The sequence below is a fragment of the Prionailurus viverrinus genome, chromosome E2 (assembly GCF_022837055.1).
Source record: "Prionailurus viverrinus isolate Anna chromosome E2, UM_Priviv_1.0, whole genome shotgun sequence".
Lineage (NCBI taxonomy): Eukaryota > Metazoa > Chordata > Mammalia > Carnivora > Felidae > Prionailurus > Prionailurus viverrinus.
The window spans coordinates 20862830-20883323 of record NC_062575.1 but is presented as its reverse complement, the minus strand read 5'-3'; the positions used below and the strand labels follow the sequence as shown (position 1 = coordinate 20883323).

Here is a 20494-nt window from a genome sequence, read left to right as displayed (position 1 = left end):
GAATCTACTATTTATTCTCTCTGATGGCAAAATTCCTTATTAGCCCTCCTTAGCCTGAAGACAAAGCGGAGCTGAGACAACAGAGTGGCCCTTCTTCCAGGCTCCCCGACCCCTTCGCCTCCAACTGACGCCACCACCTGGTCTCCTTCAGCATTGGAGACTGGAACCCACAGGAGGCTGGCATACTAGGCACACAGAACCTCCCCGGGGGCCCTCGGCCCCAACCCAGGCAGAGGCCCTCGGGCTCCAGCTGCTAGTCTCCGTGGAGGCTCACCTCGCTCATCCAGCTCTCTGGGCACCCCTCCCTCCACCCACCCCAGAAAGCAGAGCCAGGCTGGAAATGCTCTCACCAGGCCATCTAACATAGTCAGCCGTTCCCAAGCTACTGCTCCTTTGGAGACAAATCTCCCCAACCTGGTCTGCATCATAAACATGCCTTTCCCAACCCAGGGCTTGGCCCAGGACTTAAGGATTCTGAGAAATGCCCCAGAATTCGGTTCTTGGAGGGTCCCAGCAAAAAGAGATATTGGGGAAGAAGCAGACTCATTTGCATACAGTGAAGGAAAGCCACTGGGTGGTAGGCGCCCACCCTGTGCTAGGTTCTGGGGATACAGAAAGGAAAAGACACGCCTCTCTCATGACCCAGTGAGTCTTTAGAGATCATTCAGTCCCTCTTATTCATTCAAGATAGGAGAAAACGGAGACCCAGAGATGACGGATTGACCCAAGATGTTCACATGATTCAAGCCAACAGGGGCCTTTCCTGAGACTTCTCAAGCTGGAGCTGGAGGAAAAGGCTGTGTAGCTGGGGCTTTCCAGCCAGGCTGGGACCACCACACAGTGAGGGAGACGCCTGGCACAAAACGCAAGGAGAGATCGAATCCGTGGCCACGTCAATGCTTTCCAATATGTCCCCTCTAACACTTAAACCAGAGGCAGCCGAGTTTCTGTCACTTGCCACCAAAGAGTTTGAATTATGAGACCTTGCTGTGCCCATCCCCCCACATCTGCCTCTGCTTTGTGACTCAACTGTCCTCTCTCTTGCCTGCCCAAGGCACCAGGCTTTCGCCCATGCTGTAGGGCCAATGTCCCTTCCTCCAACACCCACCTCTACCAGGCTCTCCGGAGCTGCTGGGTAGAGCCTCCCAAAATCTCAGTGCCCAGCCCCCATCACCCGGGGGCTGGGTGGCCAAGCTGAGTTAAGCTAGAAAGAACAGGAGAGTTCAGGAAGGAACATGTGTCTCAGCTAACAGGGCAGGGTAGACTGTGCTGGAATGGTGGAATAAGCTGAATGCTGTCTGAACAGGGGCATGGTGTGACTCCTTCCGAGAGATCAGAAATGCCACAGAAAGGACAATGAGGTAGAAGGTACTAAGAACCAGGAGGCAAGGCTCCAGGCTTCATTCTGTCATGACCAGTAAACTCAAGACCTCTGCCAGTCCTCCCAGATCCCACATTCCAAAACATCATGGTCTCTTCTCCTGTCTGCCCGGATCCAATGGACGCTGGTCTTCCTTCCTCTGGCAAGCTCCTGCCAGCTCAGGATCCTGCCAGGATGCCCAATGCCCACAGCCTCATCTCCAGATCTAGTCTTGCTATGAGCCCAGCTGCAGCGGCCCTGAGCCGTCACTAAGCTGAGCAGACCCCACCCTGCCTTCTCCGAATCAGGATTAGAGGTTAGGGAAGGGACATGAGAGCAGATTTCCTGCTGTCACTTCCATCGGACCAGACTGAGACGAGATGAGACGGAAGGCGTGTGGTGGCAGCCGTGGGCGCAGTGGGGGAAGCAGGACTGGCCACCAAACAGATTATTGTGGACGCATGCGGGTCTGGGCAAGCTACTTGCCAACACGGCTTGCATCTCAGGCTGATGTTGGCAGAAGCCCAGGGTCTCGGCCTGCAAGACGCTGGGGAAGAACATCTACCAACCCTGTTCTCCTTAAAAGGAGAGCTCCTCCTCAAACAGGCACACAGGACACAGCCGTGGGGGTGGAGAACCAGCCAGCAGCTACCAACAAGCAGGACATAGCTTCCAGCCCAGGAGGAGTTTAGTGTTTCAAACCACACATCACAAATCATTTCCTCTGCACATTCCTTGGAAGTTTGGGGGCATTAACTTTCCATCTTATCTTTCCTAGGGTGGATGCCAGGAGCTGGCCCTAGTGATGTTTGCATTTGAACAACAGTGAGATTGGGTGTCAGCTGCCCCAGGGGCGCCGAGGAAGATGAAGAAACGGAGCAGGCTGTCTCCAGGCAAAGGAGGAGAGAAGGGCAGAATCCGGATGGTATGGAATGAACAGCAAGGGAGGGAAGCGGAAAGGGGAACTGGGATTTGCTACTGCTCTATCAAATTACAGTGTGCAAAGCTAGCTCCAGGTGGTGGGCTCCTGGGTGTCACCACCAGGGTACAAACCTCAGTTGTGCCCTCTACTTACTGTGTGACCATGTGTGAATGGGCAAACTCTCTGAACTTGAGTTTGCCTCTCAGCAAAACAGTACCTACTTCCTGGGACTGTCAGGGGCACTGAATGAGATGACAAGCGACCCTTAGCCCAGCACCTGGTACACAGCAAACACTCCATCCAATCTGGACACGATTATCATTCTGCCAGAACTTCTGTGAAATTTGGTTACAGGTAGGTGGCAAAGCCTGGGTTCTGGTCTTTCTGCTGATCTCAACAGATGGGTTTTGAATAGGCAGGCTTACCTGAGTCACAGATGACCCCTCTACCTTGACCTATGAAATCCAGAGCTCTAGAAAGGCAGACAAAAGCGCAGCATTAACATTTCACCTGCTATTGCCAAAGTGATAAATAATTAGAATATTACTTAAAGATATGCAGATATCTACGTTGGCTAACCTTAAACCATTGGAAATCAGTGTTAAATTTGTCCTAGTTTTTCCTCGGGCTTGCGTCTTCTGTAAAGGGGATCTGTGCCTGCGTTATATATATCATTTGAAAAAAAAAAAGGTTCTGCTGCTTTAAAAAAGAAAAAAGTTTGAAATCCACCATCCTAAATAAGAGCACCTCCAGATACAGGTCTGCACCTCTGAGACCTACTTCAAGTCATTTGTCTCCGGAGGAGATGCCTCTTTGAGAGTCCTGAGCGTCCAGTGGGTTGAGACCAAACCCAGGGAATTATCACTAAAGAAACCCAAGCCCCACTTCGGATACGTGTTGGCGGTAAACACTGACCGTATGATATAACTATTTCTTTTGTTTTAAGAGACACTCCTTCCCTACCACTGAGGCATTGCTGTCAGTTTAACAAAGCCAAAATTGAGTTCATGGAGAGAAAAGGACCTCTTCCACTTCAAGGACTACAACCTTTGAAAATGCATTTAAAAGAGAGTAAAGTTTTTTTTAGATGTGAATAGCCAGAGACCCAGCGAGGTGTAGGAAAGGTGACCCTGCCAGAGGGCCTTCCCGAGACAAGGTTCACTCAGGTCAGCCGGCAGTCTGTCGCAGGTAAGAGGCAAGGGTCACCCTCTGCCCTCCTCCGCCCTGGCCCTGGCACCCTGGAGCCCTGACAGGTGACAACTTACTTGCAGGACTAAGCAGCCCCCTCCTCGGGCAAGGGAGTGAGGAGGGGTTGGAGAGGCCAGTCGGTAAGAAGCAAAAGAAGAAACCTTCCTTAAGAAAATTACAATCTCCACTTAGGGGCTAGGCTTGCCATCCAGCCAGAGGGCTAACTTTTTTTTTTAAAGGAATTTATTGGGGCACCTGGGTGGCTCAGTCGGTTGTGCATCCGACTCCAGCTCAGGTCATGATCTCATAGCTCATGAGTTTGAGCCCCGTGTCAGGCTCTGTGCTGACAGGTCAGAGCCTGGAGCCTGCTTTGGATTCTGGGTCTCCTTCTCTCTCTGCCCCTCCCCTACTTGTGCTCTGTCTCTCTCTGTCTCTCAAAAATGAATAAATGTAAAAAAAAAATTTTTTTTTAAAAGGAATTTATTGGAAGGATACAGGGTCGCTCACTGAATCAAAGGCAAAAACCAAAACGTTATTATGCCTTGGGAAGGACGGAACTAGGTGGCTCCTGGAAATGCTAACTGGTGGCTTATCTTTCTAGAATGTGGGGAGATGGAGGTGGCCTCCCTCACCTTCCCCTGCCCCAGCTTTGGGCAGAGTGATTGACAGGTTCTCCCAACCATATCAAGGAAGAGGGTGTAATTCAATTCCCCCATGGGAAAAACACACTTCGGTTTTGACAATTTATCGTTTATGTGTCTTTTTCTTGTGAGAAAATAGCTTTTAGTCAAACTCCCAAACCAGTGAGAAAAGTTGGGCACTCTATCAAAATAACAGCGGAGGGGGTGGAGGAGAAGGTTCTTTTTATCTCCTTCCATCTTAATACATACTCTGGATTAGATGCTGATTTATTTGGCACTAAGGGCTGCTGTTAATCAGTTATATGTCAGCAATCATTTCCAGCGACATTTAAATTATAAAGCACGGTGGGATTAACTGCACTTTTGCAAATTACCTCTTTATAAAAGTATGAGTAAACCTGATGTGCACCCCGGGGGTGTCATCACCCCCTGTCTACATTTGCTGTGATTCTGGGGATTATGACAAGGCTTGGTTTGAGCTGATGAATTCGGTAGGATGTGTTTAACAAAGCATCTTGAGAGACCTGGGATAGCCCAAGCCAGTTTCCAAAGTGACAACCAAAGACTTGTTAGGGTCACACCTAGCAGGAACCCCAGCTGAACTTGGGGACGGTGCCTGTCCTCCTGCCTAGCTGGTCCGGGCACGCAGCTGAACGCAGCTGACCCTTTGCAGAGCACACACTGCTGAAGGCCTCCCTTGTCTGGAAGGTCTCCTGCCATCTGTCCCTTCAGTGAAGATTAGAAAGTTCAGAGCAGCAGGAAGGGGAATTATCAGTCCTTAGGGTCCTAACAGGCTCCAGGAATTGTTTTTGGTTTTTCTGGGACTTCCCTCTTGATTATATAAACATTACTAGGAAACAACAAAACAAAAATTAGGAAAATACTGAAGAAAATACTGAAGAATACCGAAGCAAAGCCAAAAAATGAAATTACCCACAACCTTACAGCCCAGGATGACCAACAGCATTTTCAGACCCTGGCTTTAGGCTTCCCCTGAGGACACGGGGGAGGGCATGCTCATGTGTGTTCACCTATGCTGTTGTCAGTGTTTTCCAGGAAACAAATAGGGAATAAATAACTCAATATATGTGCATGATTAGGGTCATAATATATGCCTATTTTCACATCCTGCATTTTTCACTTAACTGGATATTGTGTTTTCCCTGTGCCGTTCTAGTCTTCAAAAATAACATTTTGGGGCTCCTGGGTGGCTCAGTCTGTTAAGCATCTGACTCTTGGTTTTCGCTCATAATCTCACAGTTCGTGAGTTCAAGCCCTGCATCTGACTCTGTGCTGACAGTGCAGAGCCTGCTTGGGTTTCTCTCTCTCCCTCTCTCTCTCTCTCTCTCTGCCCCTTCCCCACTTGTGCTTGCTCTCTCTCTCTCTCTCAGAATAAATAAATAAACATTTAAAAAGTTTAAATAACATTGTGATAACATGTGCTTTGGTTTTAAACGTGACGCAGGCCCTTGGTGAGGACCTCTGTGGCATACATCACGGTATGTGGCCCTGGTTAGCTCACCACTAGACCCTAATCATGGCTTACATCTTGTCCTTGTGTCTCCACTTCACTTTTTCCTGTTCCTGAGTTAATTTCCACGTGTGTGTACGTATTTCTGCATTTTTACTTCTGTGCATTTATACAACTTTTCATACTCCCATTTCCCCACATTACTCATGTGGTGAGTTTTTTCTTTTTTTTTTTTTTTAGTTTATTTCTTTTAAGAGAGAGTGCGTACGAGTGGGGGAGGGACAGAGAGAGAGAGGAAGAGAGAGAGAGAATCCCACGCAGGCTCCACACCGTCACTGCAGAGCCCCATGCAGGGCTAGAACTCATGATCCATGAGATTATGACCTGAGCCAAAACCAAGAGCCAGACGCTTAACCAACTGAGCCACCCAGGCACCTCTTAAATTCTGTTTTTAAACCTCACCTGAATGACAAACGAATATTACATTATACGGTGGTACCATATTTTGCCTCTCCAATACCCAATTTGGGGACACTGGGTTGTTTCTAATGTCTAATATGATAAATAGTGCCAGAAAGAACATCTTGTCCCATGAAACTTTATGTTTGTCTCTAATGTTTTCTGGAATCTTTGGGAAATTAATTAAAACTTTGGCTCAGTTCTATGTTAGGCTAAAAGGCTGTCACTGCTGCCCGCCCCCAGCCCGCTTAGTGAATACTGAAATTCTCACTGAAGTGACAAGGGGTTTCTGTTTTGATAGGATGCTTCCAGTGACAGAGCACTCACTACCAACTGCTCACATTTGAGCATCACAAACAAGGTCCTTCCATCGATCAAAACAGAATTTAGTGCTACAAATCAGGGACATGGAGAACTAGTTAGTTCTTTCCCATGGGTTCTTCACATAGTCAGACATGTCTCTACCCCTTCCTCCTCCATTCTAATAAACTTGAGTCATTAGAGTTTCCTTCTGGGGGCACCTGGGTGGCTCAGTTTTTTGAGCATCTGACTCTTGACCTTGACTCAGGTCATGATCTCACAGTCGTGAGATCAAGCCCCATGTTGGGATCTGCGCTGGACATGGAGCCTGTGTGGGATTCTCCCTCTCCCTCTCTCTCTCTCCCTCTCTCTCTGGCCCTCCCCCACTCTCCCTTTCTCAGAAAACAAAACAAAGAATTTAAGAGTTTTCTTCTTCTGAAGGGGGGGGGGAACCCCTCCCCATCATGGGCTCTTTCCTCTGGCTCCCCCCTGATGCCTTCATCCCTCCTAGCCTTTGCAGGCATTCTGCAATTCATATGTATTTAGGAGAATAAGTCTTGAATGCACTCTAACTGATAAGGTGTAGATGTACCACAGCTACACCCTGGGGACAGCTGTTGCATCAGGGTTGAGCTCACCTACCACCTTTGCAGCCCGACCGTCCTGGTCCTTGGCCCTGCTCCGGCCCTCAGTGGCTGTGTGACTTTGGGCATGTTCCTGAACTTCTCTGGGCCACCTATGTTGTAGGAGGAATGAGGTGAGATGACACATGTGCAGAACTCACAGGGGGCAGCACAGGGTCTGCCCTAGGTGCTGCGTAGACCACCCCGGTGGTCGGATTCCAGCAGCGAATTCTCCACCCAGCAAATGCGAGACGACACAGAAGATACATGCCATTCAATGCCCCCCTTAGATCCTACAGGAACAAACTCTCTGGTCCCAGTGGGACGAAGCACCCAGGGTTTCAAGTGTGCCCACAGGTTGCCATATGGTGGGGAAGAGCGTGATGAGGAGCTCACCAGACAGTACCGGTGTGCTTGGACCTGTTTATCTGGAGCATCCCTGACAGGGACACAGGGGCTGTAAGTCAGACATGCCCAGTAAGTAGGAAGGCTTCAGGCATGGCTGGTTTCAGGTCACCTGCTCAGCTCTGCTGCTGAGATGCTGACCAGACAAACACACACACACACACACACACACACACACACACACACACACACACACACCCTTTTCAGCAGGCAACTCCCAGATCCAGGACCTCAAGACCTGGGATCAGCTCTGGAAATGGAACAAATAAAAGCCCAAAAACAAAAGAAAATAAAGAAGACAGGTCTTGGTTTAGCCTTCCGAAGTACGTGGCATTCTGCATGCTGCTGTGATCTGGTCAGAAATGAAGATGTTTGAAGGCTGGTTACAATAAGATTTGGGGAAGGGAATGAAAGAATGGCTGGAACCACTCTGCAGCTCTGATGAGGAGACCTACTGCTCCCATCATCCCCAGTTCTGATCCAGCGGCACCTAAGAGCTGTACAAGAGGCAGCTCAGAGGGAGAACCGAGGGCCTGGGGCTTCCCTGTTCTCCAGGAAGCCCCCAGGCCCACAGCTCGGGTGACAAGGGGACGAGCAAGTCGCGAGGGTGGAGAGCTGCCTAAATTTCATTAACTCAGAGCCTCTGGATGGAGCTCGTAAGATGTCTGTGAATGAAGCGTTGAAATACCTTTCATTGTTTCAAGCACTGATGATCATTTTCTCTCCCTGCTGCATTTATAGTCATCACTGCTGCTAAGATGCCTGTTTCGTTACGGTCCGTGCCTCACCAGGGTAACTAGAGTCCAAGAGAGGCCTTGTGCTGCACGCCCCAGTACATCCAGTACATCCAGCACATCCCAGTACAATGTGCCTTCACACGGCCATTCCTTCTGGGCAGAAGACCTGTCTCTGTCCTGTCCATTGTGTAAACTCCTATTCATCTTTTGAAACCCTTTTCAAAGGCGTTGAAACCAAGAAACCTGGGAGTCATCCATTTCTGACAGCTCTCCTTCTGAGCCTACTCCCAGCTCCCACTGCCTCTACCTCGGGGATCGCTCCCCTCCCCTTCCACCCTCACCGCACTGCCGACAGGCCTCAGCACCTGTCCCCCAACACGGCCTGCCTCTAAGTACCAAGTACTGGACCAGGTATGTCACAAACACTTCATCCCTCAGCAGCCCTGTGGCACCCACCCGAGATACGGGCAAACTGCGAGTGTGCGGATCCACCACTAACTTGTTCCGCGACCTTGGGCAGTTTGCTCCCTCCCTCCTTGGCCTCAGTTTTCTCATGTATAAATGGGGAGCTTACATGACACTGTCTTTAAGACTGCTTATAGGTCTAAAACTGGATATTTCAGTTTCTTCCTTAAAAAAAAAAAAAAAATCCCTGTGGTGGGCTGGTGTTTTCAGTTTTATATTTGGAACTGTGAACGTTTTAAGGGGAACATTGATCAAATGGACTCCATGATGCATGCCAGCAGGGCCTCCAGAAAGCAGATTTGAGCTAAACACAGAACCTCTTCGAGGGGCGTGTTGCAACTGAATTTACAAAATAATTTCCTAGGTCTGCACTCCTGAGCGATGAAAGGGCACAGGCCTTAGAAATAAGAAGACCCAGGTTGAAAAATGGCTCTGCCACCTATGACGACCACCTTCTTGAGTTTTCTGGGCCTCAGGCTCCCCCTGGAAAATGGAGATAAAGTAAACAACCGCAGAGGACTGCAGTGAGAAATGAAGCACACGGTGTTTGTAAAGTGCTTGGAGCAGCACTGGCATGTGTAAGTAGCTGCAGTTATTACCATTATCATTATCACTGTCACTTTTAGCAGAACGACGAGGTCAGGGGTCAGTGGGAGGGTGCCCCTGCCCACGCAAAGCCTCGTTGGTGATGAAACCACCTCCGCACAGACCACGAAAGGTATCTGGCAGCATGGGCAGACCTTAATGCCAAAGGCCAGACCGACCTTGAGGCTTAAGTCAAGTAAGTCACCCAAGGCGCTCACCCACTTTTCAGAACCACAACTTGAAGGAATCGCCTGATCCTGGGGGCCGTCGATGGCCTTCCCTCCTTGAAGGTGTCCACACGGAGACAACATGACCCTCTCTGAAAAACAGGGAAAGGTCTCCACCCGTGGTGGCCAGGCTGTGTCCTGAGCTACTGAGGCAGAGAAGCCCGGTGGGTGTGGGAAAGCAGGGCAGGTATTAGCTGTGCCGCACTGGGTGCCACAGAGGCTGGGCCACCACACGGAGACCGGGGCCCTGTATGAACTCAGAAGAGCACTTGCCCCAAGAGACAGAACGCAGTAGCAAGGTGAATTTCCACGTTACACATTATCTTCGAAACTCATCTCCTTAATTCGGAAGGATTGAAAGTCAAATCTCCTTTTCCAGTGTCTCTGAGAGCCCTCGGACAGGGGTTCTTTCCTCAAAGGGGAGAAATAAAATTAAAACCTTGCCTTCTCCTGCCAAAGCCCATACTTTCTTCCATTCAGGAGCCCCGCTGACCATATTCCCCCAAATACCCTTAGAAAATCAAGTCGGCTGTGCCAGCAGGCGATGACAGACACCTGGCAGGTGAGGTCAAGGCTACTTCACCCGGGCACTTTGTGACCCAACCGGGTATCTCCATGTTTGGAAGAGCTTCTCTCCCTCTGCCCTTTTCTTAAAGACAATAACAGTAACAGCACAATCCAAACTTTGTTTTGTTGGAGGTCAGTCTGTTTACTGAACAAAGGTCTAGGCTTGGGAATACCTGGGCACTGTGGATAAAGAAGGATGTGGAGTTCTGTGGGCTTTTATTTATTTACTTGTTTAGACAGAGAGAGAGAGAGAGAGAGAGAGAGCTCAAAAGCAGGGGAGGGGCTGAAAGAGAGGGAGAGAGAGAATCCCAAGCAGACTCCGAGATATCAGCACAGAGCCTGACTCGGGGCTTGAACTCATGAACCGTGAGATCATGACCTGAGCCAAAATCAAGAATCAGACACTTAACTGAATGAGTCATCCAGGTGCCCCTGGAGTTTTTGGTTTTTTAAAGTCTTGGGAGCTTTGCTACCAGGCCAGGGGGCTCACAGCACCAGGATCACGTCAGAATCACCTGGGCAACCTTAAGAAATACCAATGCCTGACTCCATGCCAGGCAATGAAATTGGAATCTCTGGGCATGTGATGGAGGGCAGATAAATCAACCAAACCCTGGCTCTCCCGATATCAGGTGACAGGAACAGTTACAGCCTTCCCCACCCATATAATGGGGGAAGCAATGTGCCAATCTCATAGGGTCTTTGCAAAGATTAAATAAGTCAGCTCGTGGGAAATGCTTAATAGCATGCACCCAGCTCTTCCCAAGACCGTGATGGGGATGAGTCCTAATACTGGGCTGTGTGCAACACCTTGACATCATCGCATAGATGGGAAGCTCTCTCAAGCTCAGCAGTGTAAAGCGGGGGCCTGTGCCTGAGTCCCAGTGTCCTCACCTGTGAAATGGGGTAATGACCCCCAGAAAGTCATTCCGAAGATTAGGTGACACGAGTTATGGAAAGTTTAAGACATGCACGGCCCAGTGTGCACCAACACACGTTGGCTCTCACTGTTGCAAAAGGTGATGTACCACCTGGAAGTGCCCCATTATGGAGATGCTGGATTGAGGGACTGGCCAAAGGTCACCAACTGAGAAACAGAACACCCAAGATTTGAACCTCTGACTGTCTTTTCTCCAAAGTCCACATTTCCCCTCTTTGTCAATCTCCGCTCTTACAGTGGGTTGGTCACTTCTTGCACAAGAGCTTCAGCCCTCAGGCTGGCATTCGAGGCCTTTGAGGTTGGGCTCCAACCAGCCTTCCCAATCCTACCTGCAATCACATCCGCTGTTCCTGGAATGTGCACTGCGCACCGTCGCCCTGGGGCCTCAAGTCCTACTTCTGTGCATGCCTCTTCCAGAGCCTGGTCCAGACGCCTGCCCCCCAGTGATCTGCCTGCCAGCATGTGCTTCTCCCTCTGCTGAGGTCCCTTGTCAATTATTTTAGTGTTTCGGATACATTGCATGTCGCTTACAGGCATATCTGTCCTGCTGGACTGTGGGCTCTCAGGACTGGAATTTGTCCTTATTTCTGTTCTGGCCGCTGCCTCCAGTAATCCAACCTAATGCCTTCGGTTTTCAAATAGGGGTTGAGGGAAACATGTTGTCATAAACTGACCCATCTGATTCACAAGAGATGTCACAGACATACTTAACACTATTAATTTTCTGTGAGGTTTGGCTGTGAGGCGTTTGGCAAACTGTCCATGATGAGTATTTGACAGCCAGTCATGCTGGGAATTCGGGGCGGCAGATGGGTGTGGTTGGCAGCATATGGTTGAGTGTAGGTTCGGTGTTTATGCATTTTTACAAACTATGACTTTATATTTAAGCGTAAAGAAGGGAAAGAATTCAAAATTAAGTTGTGCATTTTGAGGAGTTGTGTTCATGCTTTTAAATGAGAAGCAAGTTTAGGGATACAGACAGGATCACTCTCTGGGACCATCATGGAGGGGAAAAGCTTTGAACATTCTTGCCCTAGAATGACCTCTGGTGCTGATAAGGGGCCTACCTGATTCACTGAGTCCCTATATTTTCTGGATTCATTTGACAGATTCTAAACTCTTTCCAATAAGGAACACATTGCCCCATAGGATCTGGGCTTCGGGGGGAAAAGATTAGATTCCATTTGTTTTACAGAAATACATCTAGACCTCAGCTACCTTGTAACTCCAAGAGGGATTATTAAATCTTGGCTTTTGGAGATCAGCCTATCCAACAACTGCCTTGTTCTATGGATTGGGAGAGTGAGCCCAGGAAGGGCAGTGACTTACCCAAGGTCACTACCCAAGGTGGGTAGAGCCGGGGCAAGGATCCTCTTCTCTTAGTTCAGGGACCACCTCCCTGCACACACTGTACTGTGTAACTGAATGTAGGCATGGCTGGAGTTGGGAAAGACCCTGAGCCATCTTGGGAGGAGGGGTTTGGATACAGAGCCACATGAACCCTTTGTCCCATTTCTCCTGGGTCAAGCAGGTCAGAGCTGGAGGGGCATTGGAGAATGTCTAGCCCTGTGTGTGTGTTCCCAGGCTGGAAGGAGGAGGCAGTGAGCCAGGAGCAAGAAAATCCCAAGCCCAATAATGTTGAAGGTGCTAATGACATTTTTTTTGGGGGGGGGGGGAAGCCTTTGGGAAGTAATTAGGGTCAGATGAGGTCACGAGGTAGGATCCTCAGGATGAGAGCCACGCCTGGATAAAAAGAGGAGGAGACATGGAATGTTGCTCAATGCTCTCTACCATATGAGGACACAACAGGAAGACGGCCATCTGCAGGCCAAGGAAAGTGCTCTCTCCAGGTCCTTGGTCTGCTAGGACCCTGATTTTGGACTTCCAGCTGCCAGAACTGTGAGCAGTCAATATTTGCTATTTAAGCCACCCAGGATATGGTAACTTGTTATAGAAGCCTGAGCTGAAACACTAATCTCATACAACCTCTTCATTTTATAAATGAATAGACTGAGGCCAGACAGGGTAAGTGACTTTTTCAAAGCCACACAAGACCCAGGACATTCAGCCAAACCACACGTCTGTCTTTTTGCCCCACACCCTTGCTAAAGGGTCAGAAAATTCTCCACCCTTATGAGTACATCCAGAAAAGGCTAGAACCATTCCACACATCCTCTGAGGCGTTAGAATGCTCAAGTCAGGAGGACTTGAAAGATTTCCTGTTTTTAAAAAACTCAAATCGAAAAGTGCTGTCATTTTCCTTAAATACATTCTTTTGAATAAAACATCTATTCTTGATGCCAGCAGCAGGCTTCGAAACATGTTCAAGATGACATGATTGATAACAAGAAGGCTTTTTCAAGATGTTTCTAATTTCATCTTCCTGGTTAAAGAATGCGAACTTTCTCACATGATGTATGGTCTAATAAGAAGGTGTGCTTGAACCAAAGTTATTTATTTATGCTTCCATCTTTGACAGATGAATATTAACTACTGAGAAAATTGTAAAGCCAATTAGTAAAAGCTGAATAACGTCCATATGAGAATGTGAGCACAGAAACACCGGTTACTTGGCTTCCAAATGCGGAGCCACAGACATTCCCTGCCTTCCTCTGGGAGGCAGTAGCCCTGCAGGGCACGGTGGCCCCTCCCCACCCCCCCCCAATGCCCTTGGGTTGGCCTTGATGATGCCCAGTCCAGAGCTCATTCTGGGATGCACAAGGGAGGGGCACCTGTGCCGCTGAATTTCCTCCACGCAGGAGCTGCAGAAAAATCACACTGCTCAGCCACTGACCCCCAGCACCGCAGGCAGATGAGCGAGAACAAAGAGAAGCTCCAGAGATGAGCTCTGCTCTCCTCTGCCTCCGGGAGGGAGTCTGCAGCGGGGGAAATGGGGGTCACAAGCTGTCTCACCCACTCATCTCCTCCTAGTCTGGTCTGGTCTGCTCTTCACGAAGAGCTTGCTCCCAGGAGCTGGGCGTGCTACGAGTATTTACTGAGCACCCACGATGTGCCAGGCACCAGAAACACAAAACAGACACAGTCCCTGCTCTCATGGGGCTTCCAGTCCAGAAGGCAGTGAGACAGCAGTATTGCAATACCCGGGGACCCCATGAGAGAGCTATGAGGCAGGCGGGGACAGGGTCTTTCCGCACCCCCTTGCACACCCCTCTCATGGCTGAAGCTGAGAAAGGGAGGGGGATGGGCTGACAGCAGCTTCCAACATTAACAAAAGGTTAATTTATCCAACACGTGCTGCAAATGTTGTGTTGGGCTTCCAGAAGTGCAGAACAAACAACCTGAGATTTCACTTGAAGGCTGTAAATTATTCTTTCCCCCAGCACCCTGGGCACCAATCTGTCATCCTGCGTTTCCTCGGTCCATCGCTAATTTTTAATAATTTCTTGACAGCTGCTTGCTCCGTATTAACATCACAATACCACGTTGCAGTTCAAGAAAGCAGTGTAGCAGGACACCCCCCCTTCAGTCATCCCCTCAATGCCCCGCCTATTTAGCCAATGATCAGATCTGCCCACAGACTGACCTGCATGCTTTTTTCCATTACAAGCACCCTGTCTTTAAAGGAAAAGGCCTTTCTCCAGCCTGAACCACCAGTGGTAATTAAAAACCCAGCAGAGCTACCATTTCGCTCCGTCCCCTGACTCTCCTTGTCTTGTCTGGGGCCCTCACTAAAGTATGGGAATGAATTTTCCATTCAGGATCCCTTGCCTGCTTGATGAGTCCCAGATGATACAGTGGACTCTGCAAGAAGGAACAGAGATCAGACCTAGGGTTGTAGACTCCTAGCCTATCTGAACGGAGAGGAACCTTGGGGCTATTCCCATCCTAACCCTTGATTTTTTTTTTCCCTTGTCCAGAGAAGGACAGCGCCTCCATCCACAGAGGAATGTCACACACACAAGAATGTCAGGCCTGGGGCAGGAACACCACTCTTGGCCATTACTAGATCACTCTGACCAAAGCACACTGCTACTCCCCATTCAGCCGTGTCCACCTCCTCGCCCCAATTCATCTTCCTGGGATTTGACACCCTAAATAAACTACATGAAATTCCCAGCAGCTCGTTAAGAATCCAGTCCCATGTGTGTGATGGAAAACACTAGCAATTGTGAACAAGGCGTTTGTACGTTTGATTATGTATAGCAGTTTCTAAGCCCCCTCTGGACTAAAATTTCTGGTGTTCCAGAGGAGAGTACATGGAATTTCAATTTCTCCCTGGGCTTAAGTACAGAATGTGCAAAGTCACAAACTGCTTTTCATGGCCAAATTGATTAGCTTCTCTACATCCTCACTTAAGGAAATGCAAGGGGTCCGAGCACTCAGTTTCAGCACAGAATCTATCCTTAAGTTAAATGCAAACGTTGTTCGTCATTACTCAGCTGGCTCTTCTTTGAGAGGAATTTCATTGTAATACAATTGGACAAACCCGTGGAATAATATTAAAACCATAAACTATATAGAAGTACATATGATGGCAGGCAGAGGGGATAAGTCAGGAACTCTGAAAAGTTATTATCATGCTCCAAATTGAGTGTCACAGCATCTAACTACAACTCATAATGTTAACTCTCAGACTCTTTAGACATCTTTATTTCTTGTCGGGGAAGTTATCATTTGTCATGTTGGACCGCCTGAGTATCCATTTTATATCAAAGACAACAAAAATATGTAATTTTATATGTTCCTGTACCCATCATTTTAGCACAAAAGGACTTTATACTCAAATTAATACACTTGTGCAGAATGCTAGCTTTGAAAACCACAGCACAGCAGTAAATGAAGAACATTACATGACACATGCAACTCCTTCTGCCATTTTTTTTAGATAAGACAGGAGAGGAAAACGGAGTGTGTATCATTATAAGTCACTTCCTAAAGTGTAGAAATCTCCTTTTCATCACTGTCATTTGGTGATCAGCTTCATTAACATGTAATTATCTGTTAGTGGGAGGTGAGACTTTTTTTTTTTTCCTGTCATGGAATTTGCAAAGAAATATACCAGCCCCACCCAAGTTCCTGGTGCCCTGCGCGTCTTCTGGATTTGGGCTTTGGTGGTGCATCAGGACCAGAGAAATGGGGTAATGAGGAAATAAGACAGAGAAAGACAAATACTGCATGTTGTCACCCACATGTGGAATCTTAAAAAGCCGAACTCATAGAAACAGAGACTAGAATGGTGGTTTCCAGGGGCTGCAGAGTTGGGGGAAGTGGGGAGATGTCAGTCCAAAGGTACAAACTTCAGTTATAAGATGAGTCGGTTCTGGGGATCTATCATACAGCATAATGATTAGAGTTCGCAATACTGTATTGTACACTTGAAAGCTTCTAAGAGAGTAGCTTTTAAATGCTTTCATCACAAAAAGAAATGGTAATTATGCGAGGTGATGGAGGTGTTAACTAACCCTATTGTGGTGATGATTTCACAACATAAACATGTATCAAATCATTATGTACACCTTAAATTTACACCACGTTGCATGCCAATTATATCTCGGTAAAGCTGGGGGGGGGGTAGCTTGTTTTTTTAAGAATATACAGAGGTGAGAGTCACATGACAAGGCTAAGTGAAGAAATGAGGTCGAGACAGGCACTGACCTTAGAGAACTTACTTCTACTAGTTCCACCACAGTCCTATAACTTGTGGTAGCTTACCTAATACCTTCCTGAGCCTCTTATTCCTCATTTGTAAACCCAGGATAATCATATCACCTCCTTCATAGCAGTGCGGAAGTAAATGACTGGAAAACCTTCATCGACAGCCGGGATCATAGTAAGTGCTCAATAAATGTTAGCTGTTCATCTCTTGCCAACACCTGAGAAATTCTTTCCTTATGTCTCTTAATCTCTCTTTAATACCTTCTCCTTTTGCCTTCCAAGCATGAAAGTACCCGAATTTCATGAAATTGTTGGGTCGAAATCTACATGCCTTGTTGATTTCACTAACGGTTCCAAATTGCCCCTTCAAAAACACTAGTATATTTTGCATTTGGCATTCACACGATGCTGACAAGAGAAACCAATAAGTAATTTCAAGACCATGAGAAAGTTACTAAGTGTGTAGAAGCTTCTGAGGTGTATTTATTTTCGATCAAAGAAAATAGTCATCTTGATAGCTAAGAGAGGTGTTTCTGTATAAATGGAAATAAACTATTCTTGCTCACATAACTCAAAAACATAGAATAAATGGGGTGACAATGCCAATGCCCCCCCCACCTCTCTCCATTCACTCCTTTGTCCTGACCTTGCCTATATCTCCCTGAAAAACTAAAGGCATTAACCAAGCTCATGAATCATCCCTTACCAATCCCCTTGAGCTGGTCCCACCTCCCCTCCCTCCCTCATTTCACAGCTCAAAAGAGGCTCTCAACTTCCCACAGACCAGTCACTCCGTGTGTGTCTGGACTCTAGCCTCTAATCTGTCTTCAAATTTTCACACGTCCAATCTTCCCTCCCTGGATCATCCATTCTGCACCACCCACCACCGCCTCACCCCCTGAGCGGTCCCGTCAGTGCAAAAGCACGCTCCTAAGTCTCCCATCTGGGGACAAGAACGCTGTCTCCTGACCCCAGGCTCCCACCTGCTTCACTCAGGAGATGTCCTCATGTCAGTTCCGCTCCTATTGCTTGTCTGTCAGCAACTCCCTCCACTGGGGCTTCTGCGCCCACCCCTCCACGGAAACTGCCCCCTCTGAAGTCACCCGGACCTCCTCCCCTCCACTCAGATCTGAGAGCTGGCATGCCCCGGGGTCCCACCTTCTCTCCCTATTCCCTCAGCACGTACCACACCTGAGCAAGCAGACCCGATGGCTTCAACTACAAGCACCTGCTATGCTGCGTGGTGGCCTTTTCTGGTCACTGGAGCATGCTCAGCTCACACAGGAGACCAGAAGCCCCAGGGAGTTAGCACTTCCTCGAAGCAGCCCTTCACCCATGACTGCCAGGATCCAAGGGATAAATAGCCCAGCTCCCTCACCTTTTGTGGGGGATAACCTTGAGGCATATTTTACAGTATCTACTAGAATTCCCAGGCTAGGTTGAGCCCCAGTGTGATTGATTATTGGTCAGAGGTTGCTATGGACTGAATTGTGCCCTCCCAAAATTCCTATGCCAAAGCCCTAATCCTCTCTCACTCTCTTTCACTCTCCCCAGCCCCCACTAGGTGAGGCCACAGCAAGGAGATAGTCATCTGCAACACAGGAAGAGGAGCTCCACCATAACCTGCTCGTGCTGGCCTCTTGATCTCAGGTGTCCAGCCCCCAGAACTACGAGAAATAAATGACTGATGAGCAAGCTTCCCCCTCCCCGCCCCCGCCATCTGTGGCATTTTATTATGGGAGCCTGGACTCATACAGGCGTTATATGATTAGAACTGACAGACACCGAAGCCGGCTGATTCAAGGGCGAGGTCCAGGCTGGAGATACAAACCCAGGAGGCCTTAGCATGCGGACAAGTTAGTACAACAAAAGGGGGGTAATATACTTCCTACCTCACAGGTGGCTGTGAGGACTGAAATAGATACTTCACATGGCCTGCTTAGCACTGTGGTAGGGCACGTATGAAAGCTTGTAAATGGGACTGTTACCTGCAGAAGATCACACAAGGATATGCTCTCGGAATCACAGAATTTTGGATAGATTCTCTAGCTCAAAAACCTTAATTTGTAGCTAGGGAAACTAAGCTAAGCCAAGATTATTGACTTGCCTGGCATTTTTCTACCATTAACGATTGTTTTTTTTTAAGATTTACAGACCCAGCCATAAAGGAGGAAGGTGAAGTTTAACCGTACCTTGATATTCAGTTAGACAGAAGGGTACCAATAAACCTTGGAAATGCCAACGCCAAAGAGCACTCTTTAGTCCTGATTTTGTGACTCCTTCTTCATCCAATGCTGCTGGCCAGTCTCCTAATTTGGTTTCCATGAAATGATGCTCTCTCGATTTCCTGAAGAGAAAGAGAGGGAAAGAGGAAACATTAAAAGGCAAAAGGGAAAGTGACTGGGGTTGCATCCCCCGGAAGCAGAGCCCATGACAGGATTGTAGGGTCCTGAGTCAGTGAAGGAAGCAGCACGGGGCAGGGCGGGTACCAAGAAGGATGTGACCTCAAGTGGAGATGAGCCTCGTCTCCCGGGCAGCTCCAGAGCAGGAACCGCACCAGAAGTGGGTCCCACCTGGCGGAAGGAGAGCAGCTGCACGTGCTCGCATTGGTCAGTCAATGGAATGGGCAGTCAGGGCAGCGAGGGCTCATTCCAGGGCGGGTTGTTCATAGGCAGCCCCTGTCTCACTGAGGGCAATTCTGCAGGAAGGGGGCGGCTGTGAATTAGCCCCCAACACTCACAGCAGCTAGAAGGTGGGTGCACCTGCTCCCCAGAAAGGGGATCTGGGTAGAGACCCCATTATGCCCACCACGGAGACAGGGAAGGCGGAAGCAAGGACCGCTGTATTCACCGATCATCGGAGAAGTGTCCTAGAGGCTTCATTCTCATGACTGCCATCTTCCTAAAAACCCAACAAGGTCAGTGGGTAGGCGTTACTAATTCCAGCTTATTGATGAGGAAAAAGGGAGCGTTTGTCTAAAATTTCGAAGGAACAATGAAGTGACCCCCCCACCCCCAGAAAACAACCAACCAATTGAGAAAGTGTCAAATTATTCACTTTTAAAGACCAGCCCACAGGTCCCAGAAGGACCTCAAAACCTCAATTCTAGGATTAGGGAGAAGGCTTCAGACATCGATTTCCTATACTGCTTAAATTTTCCAGGCCCCAAGTTCCAAGTCTGTCAAATGGGCATGGCATTAACGGACTGTGGTAGGCTGAGTAATCGTCTCCAAAGATTCCTACAGGCTACTTTTGGGAACCTGTGAATGTTGCCTTACATGGCACAGGGGATTTTACAGATGTGATTAAAGTAAGGGTCTTGAGGTGGAAATTATCCTGGATTATCTGGTGAATTCTAAATGTAGTCACAAATGTCCTTAGAGAGAGAAGCAGAGAGAGACTGGCAACAGAAAAGAAGGCGGCCATGTGACAACAGAAGCAGATTCAGAGAAAGAAGATGCCAAGCCTCTGGCTTTGAAGATGAAGAAGGGGCCCACGAGCCAAGGAATACTCTAGAAGCAACAAACGTAAGGAAATGGGACTCTCCTGGAGCCTCCAGAAGGAACTAGCCAATACTTTTATTTTAGCCCCGTAAGACTCTCTTTGAACTTCTGACTTCCAGAATTGAGAATAAATCTGAATTATTCCAAGCCACTGAGCCTGTGATCATCTGTAACAGCAGCAAGAAGAAAACAAATACACTGGATGTCAGTTCACTCTTAGGAAAATCATGCACCTGGCTCACAGACTAGTGCTCTCAAGGCCTGGGGCAGGGCCAGGGGGAGACGGGGAAAGGGGTTGTAGATCCAGTTCCCCTGATCCACAGCTGCTGGACTCCCCTGCCTCGCTTGGGGGCTCCCTGGGTGTTCCCACTGCACAGCCTCCCCTCAGCCAGGAGCCGGGCAGGAGAAGGACTTTAGGGCACGTCTGCTGAGTGACTGAGTTCTGGGTGTTTGCAGCTCAGGCGGCCTGGGCACGAATAAGGCCA

The 20494-nt window shown here is 48.4% G+C and overlaps 1 long non-coding RNA gene across 1 annotated transcript; it reads left to right on the top strand.

Moving 5' to 3' along the window:
* Positions 1-1782: 1782 nt before the first annotated feature.
* Positions 1783-18704, top strand: LOC125152842 (uncharacterized). Its single transcript, XR_007147335.1, has 3 exons — positions 1783-2636; positions 8936-9149; positions 18061-18704. It is a non-coding gene; the product is annotated as an uncharacterized LOC125152842 (long non-coding RNA).
* The last annotated feature ends 1790 nt before the right edge of the window (positions 18705-20494 follow it).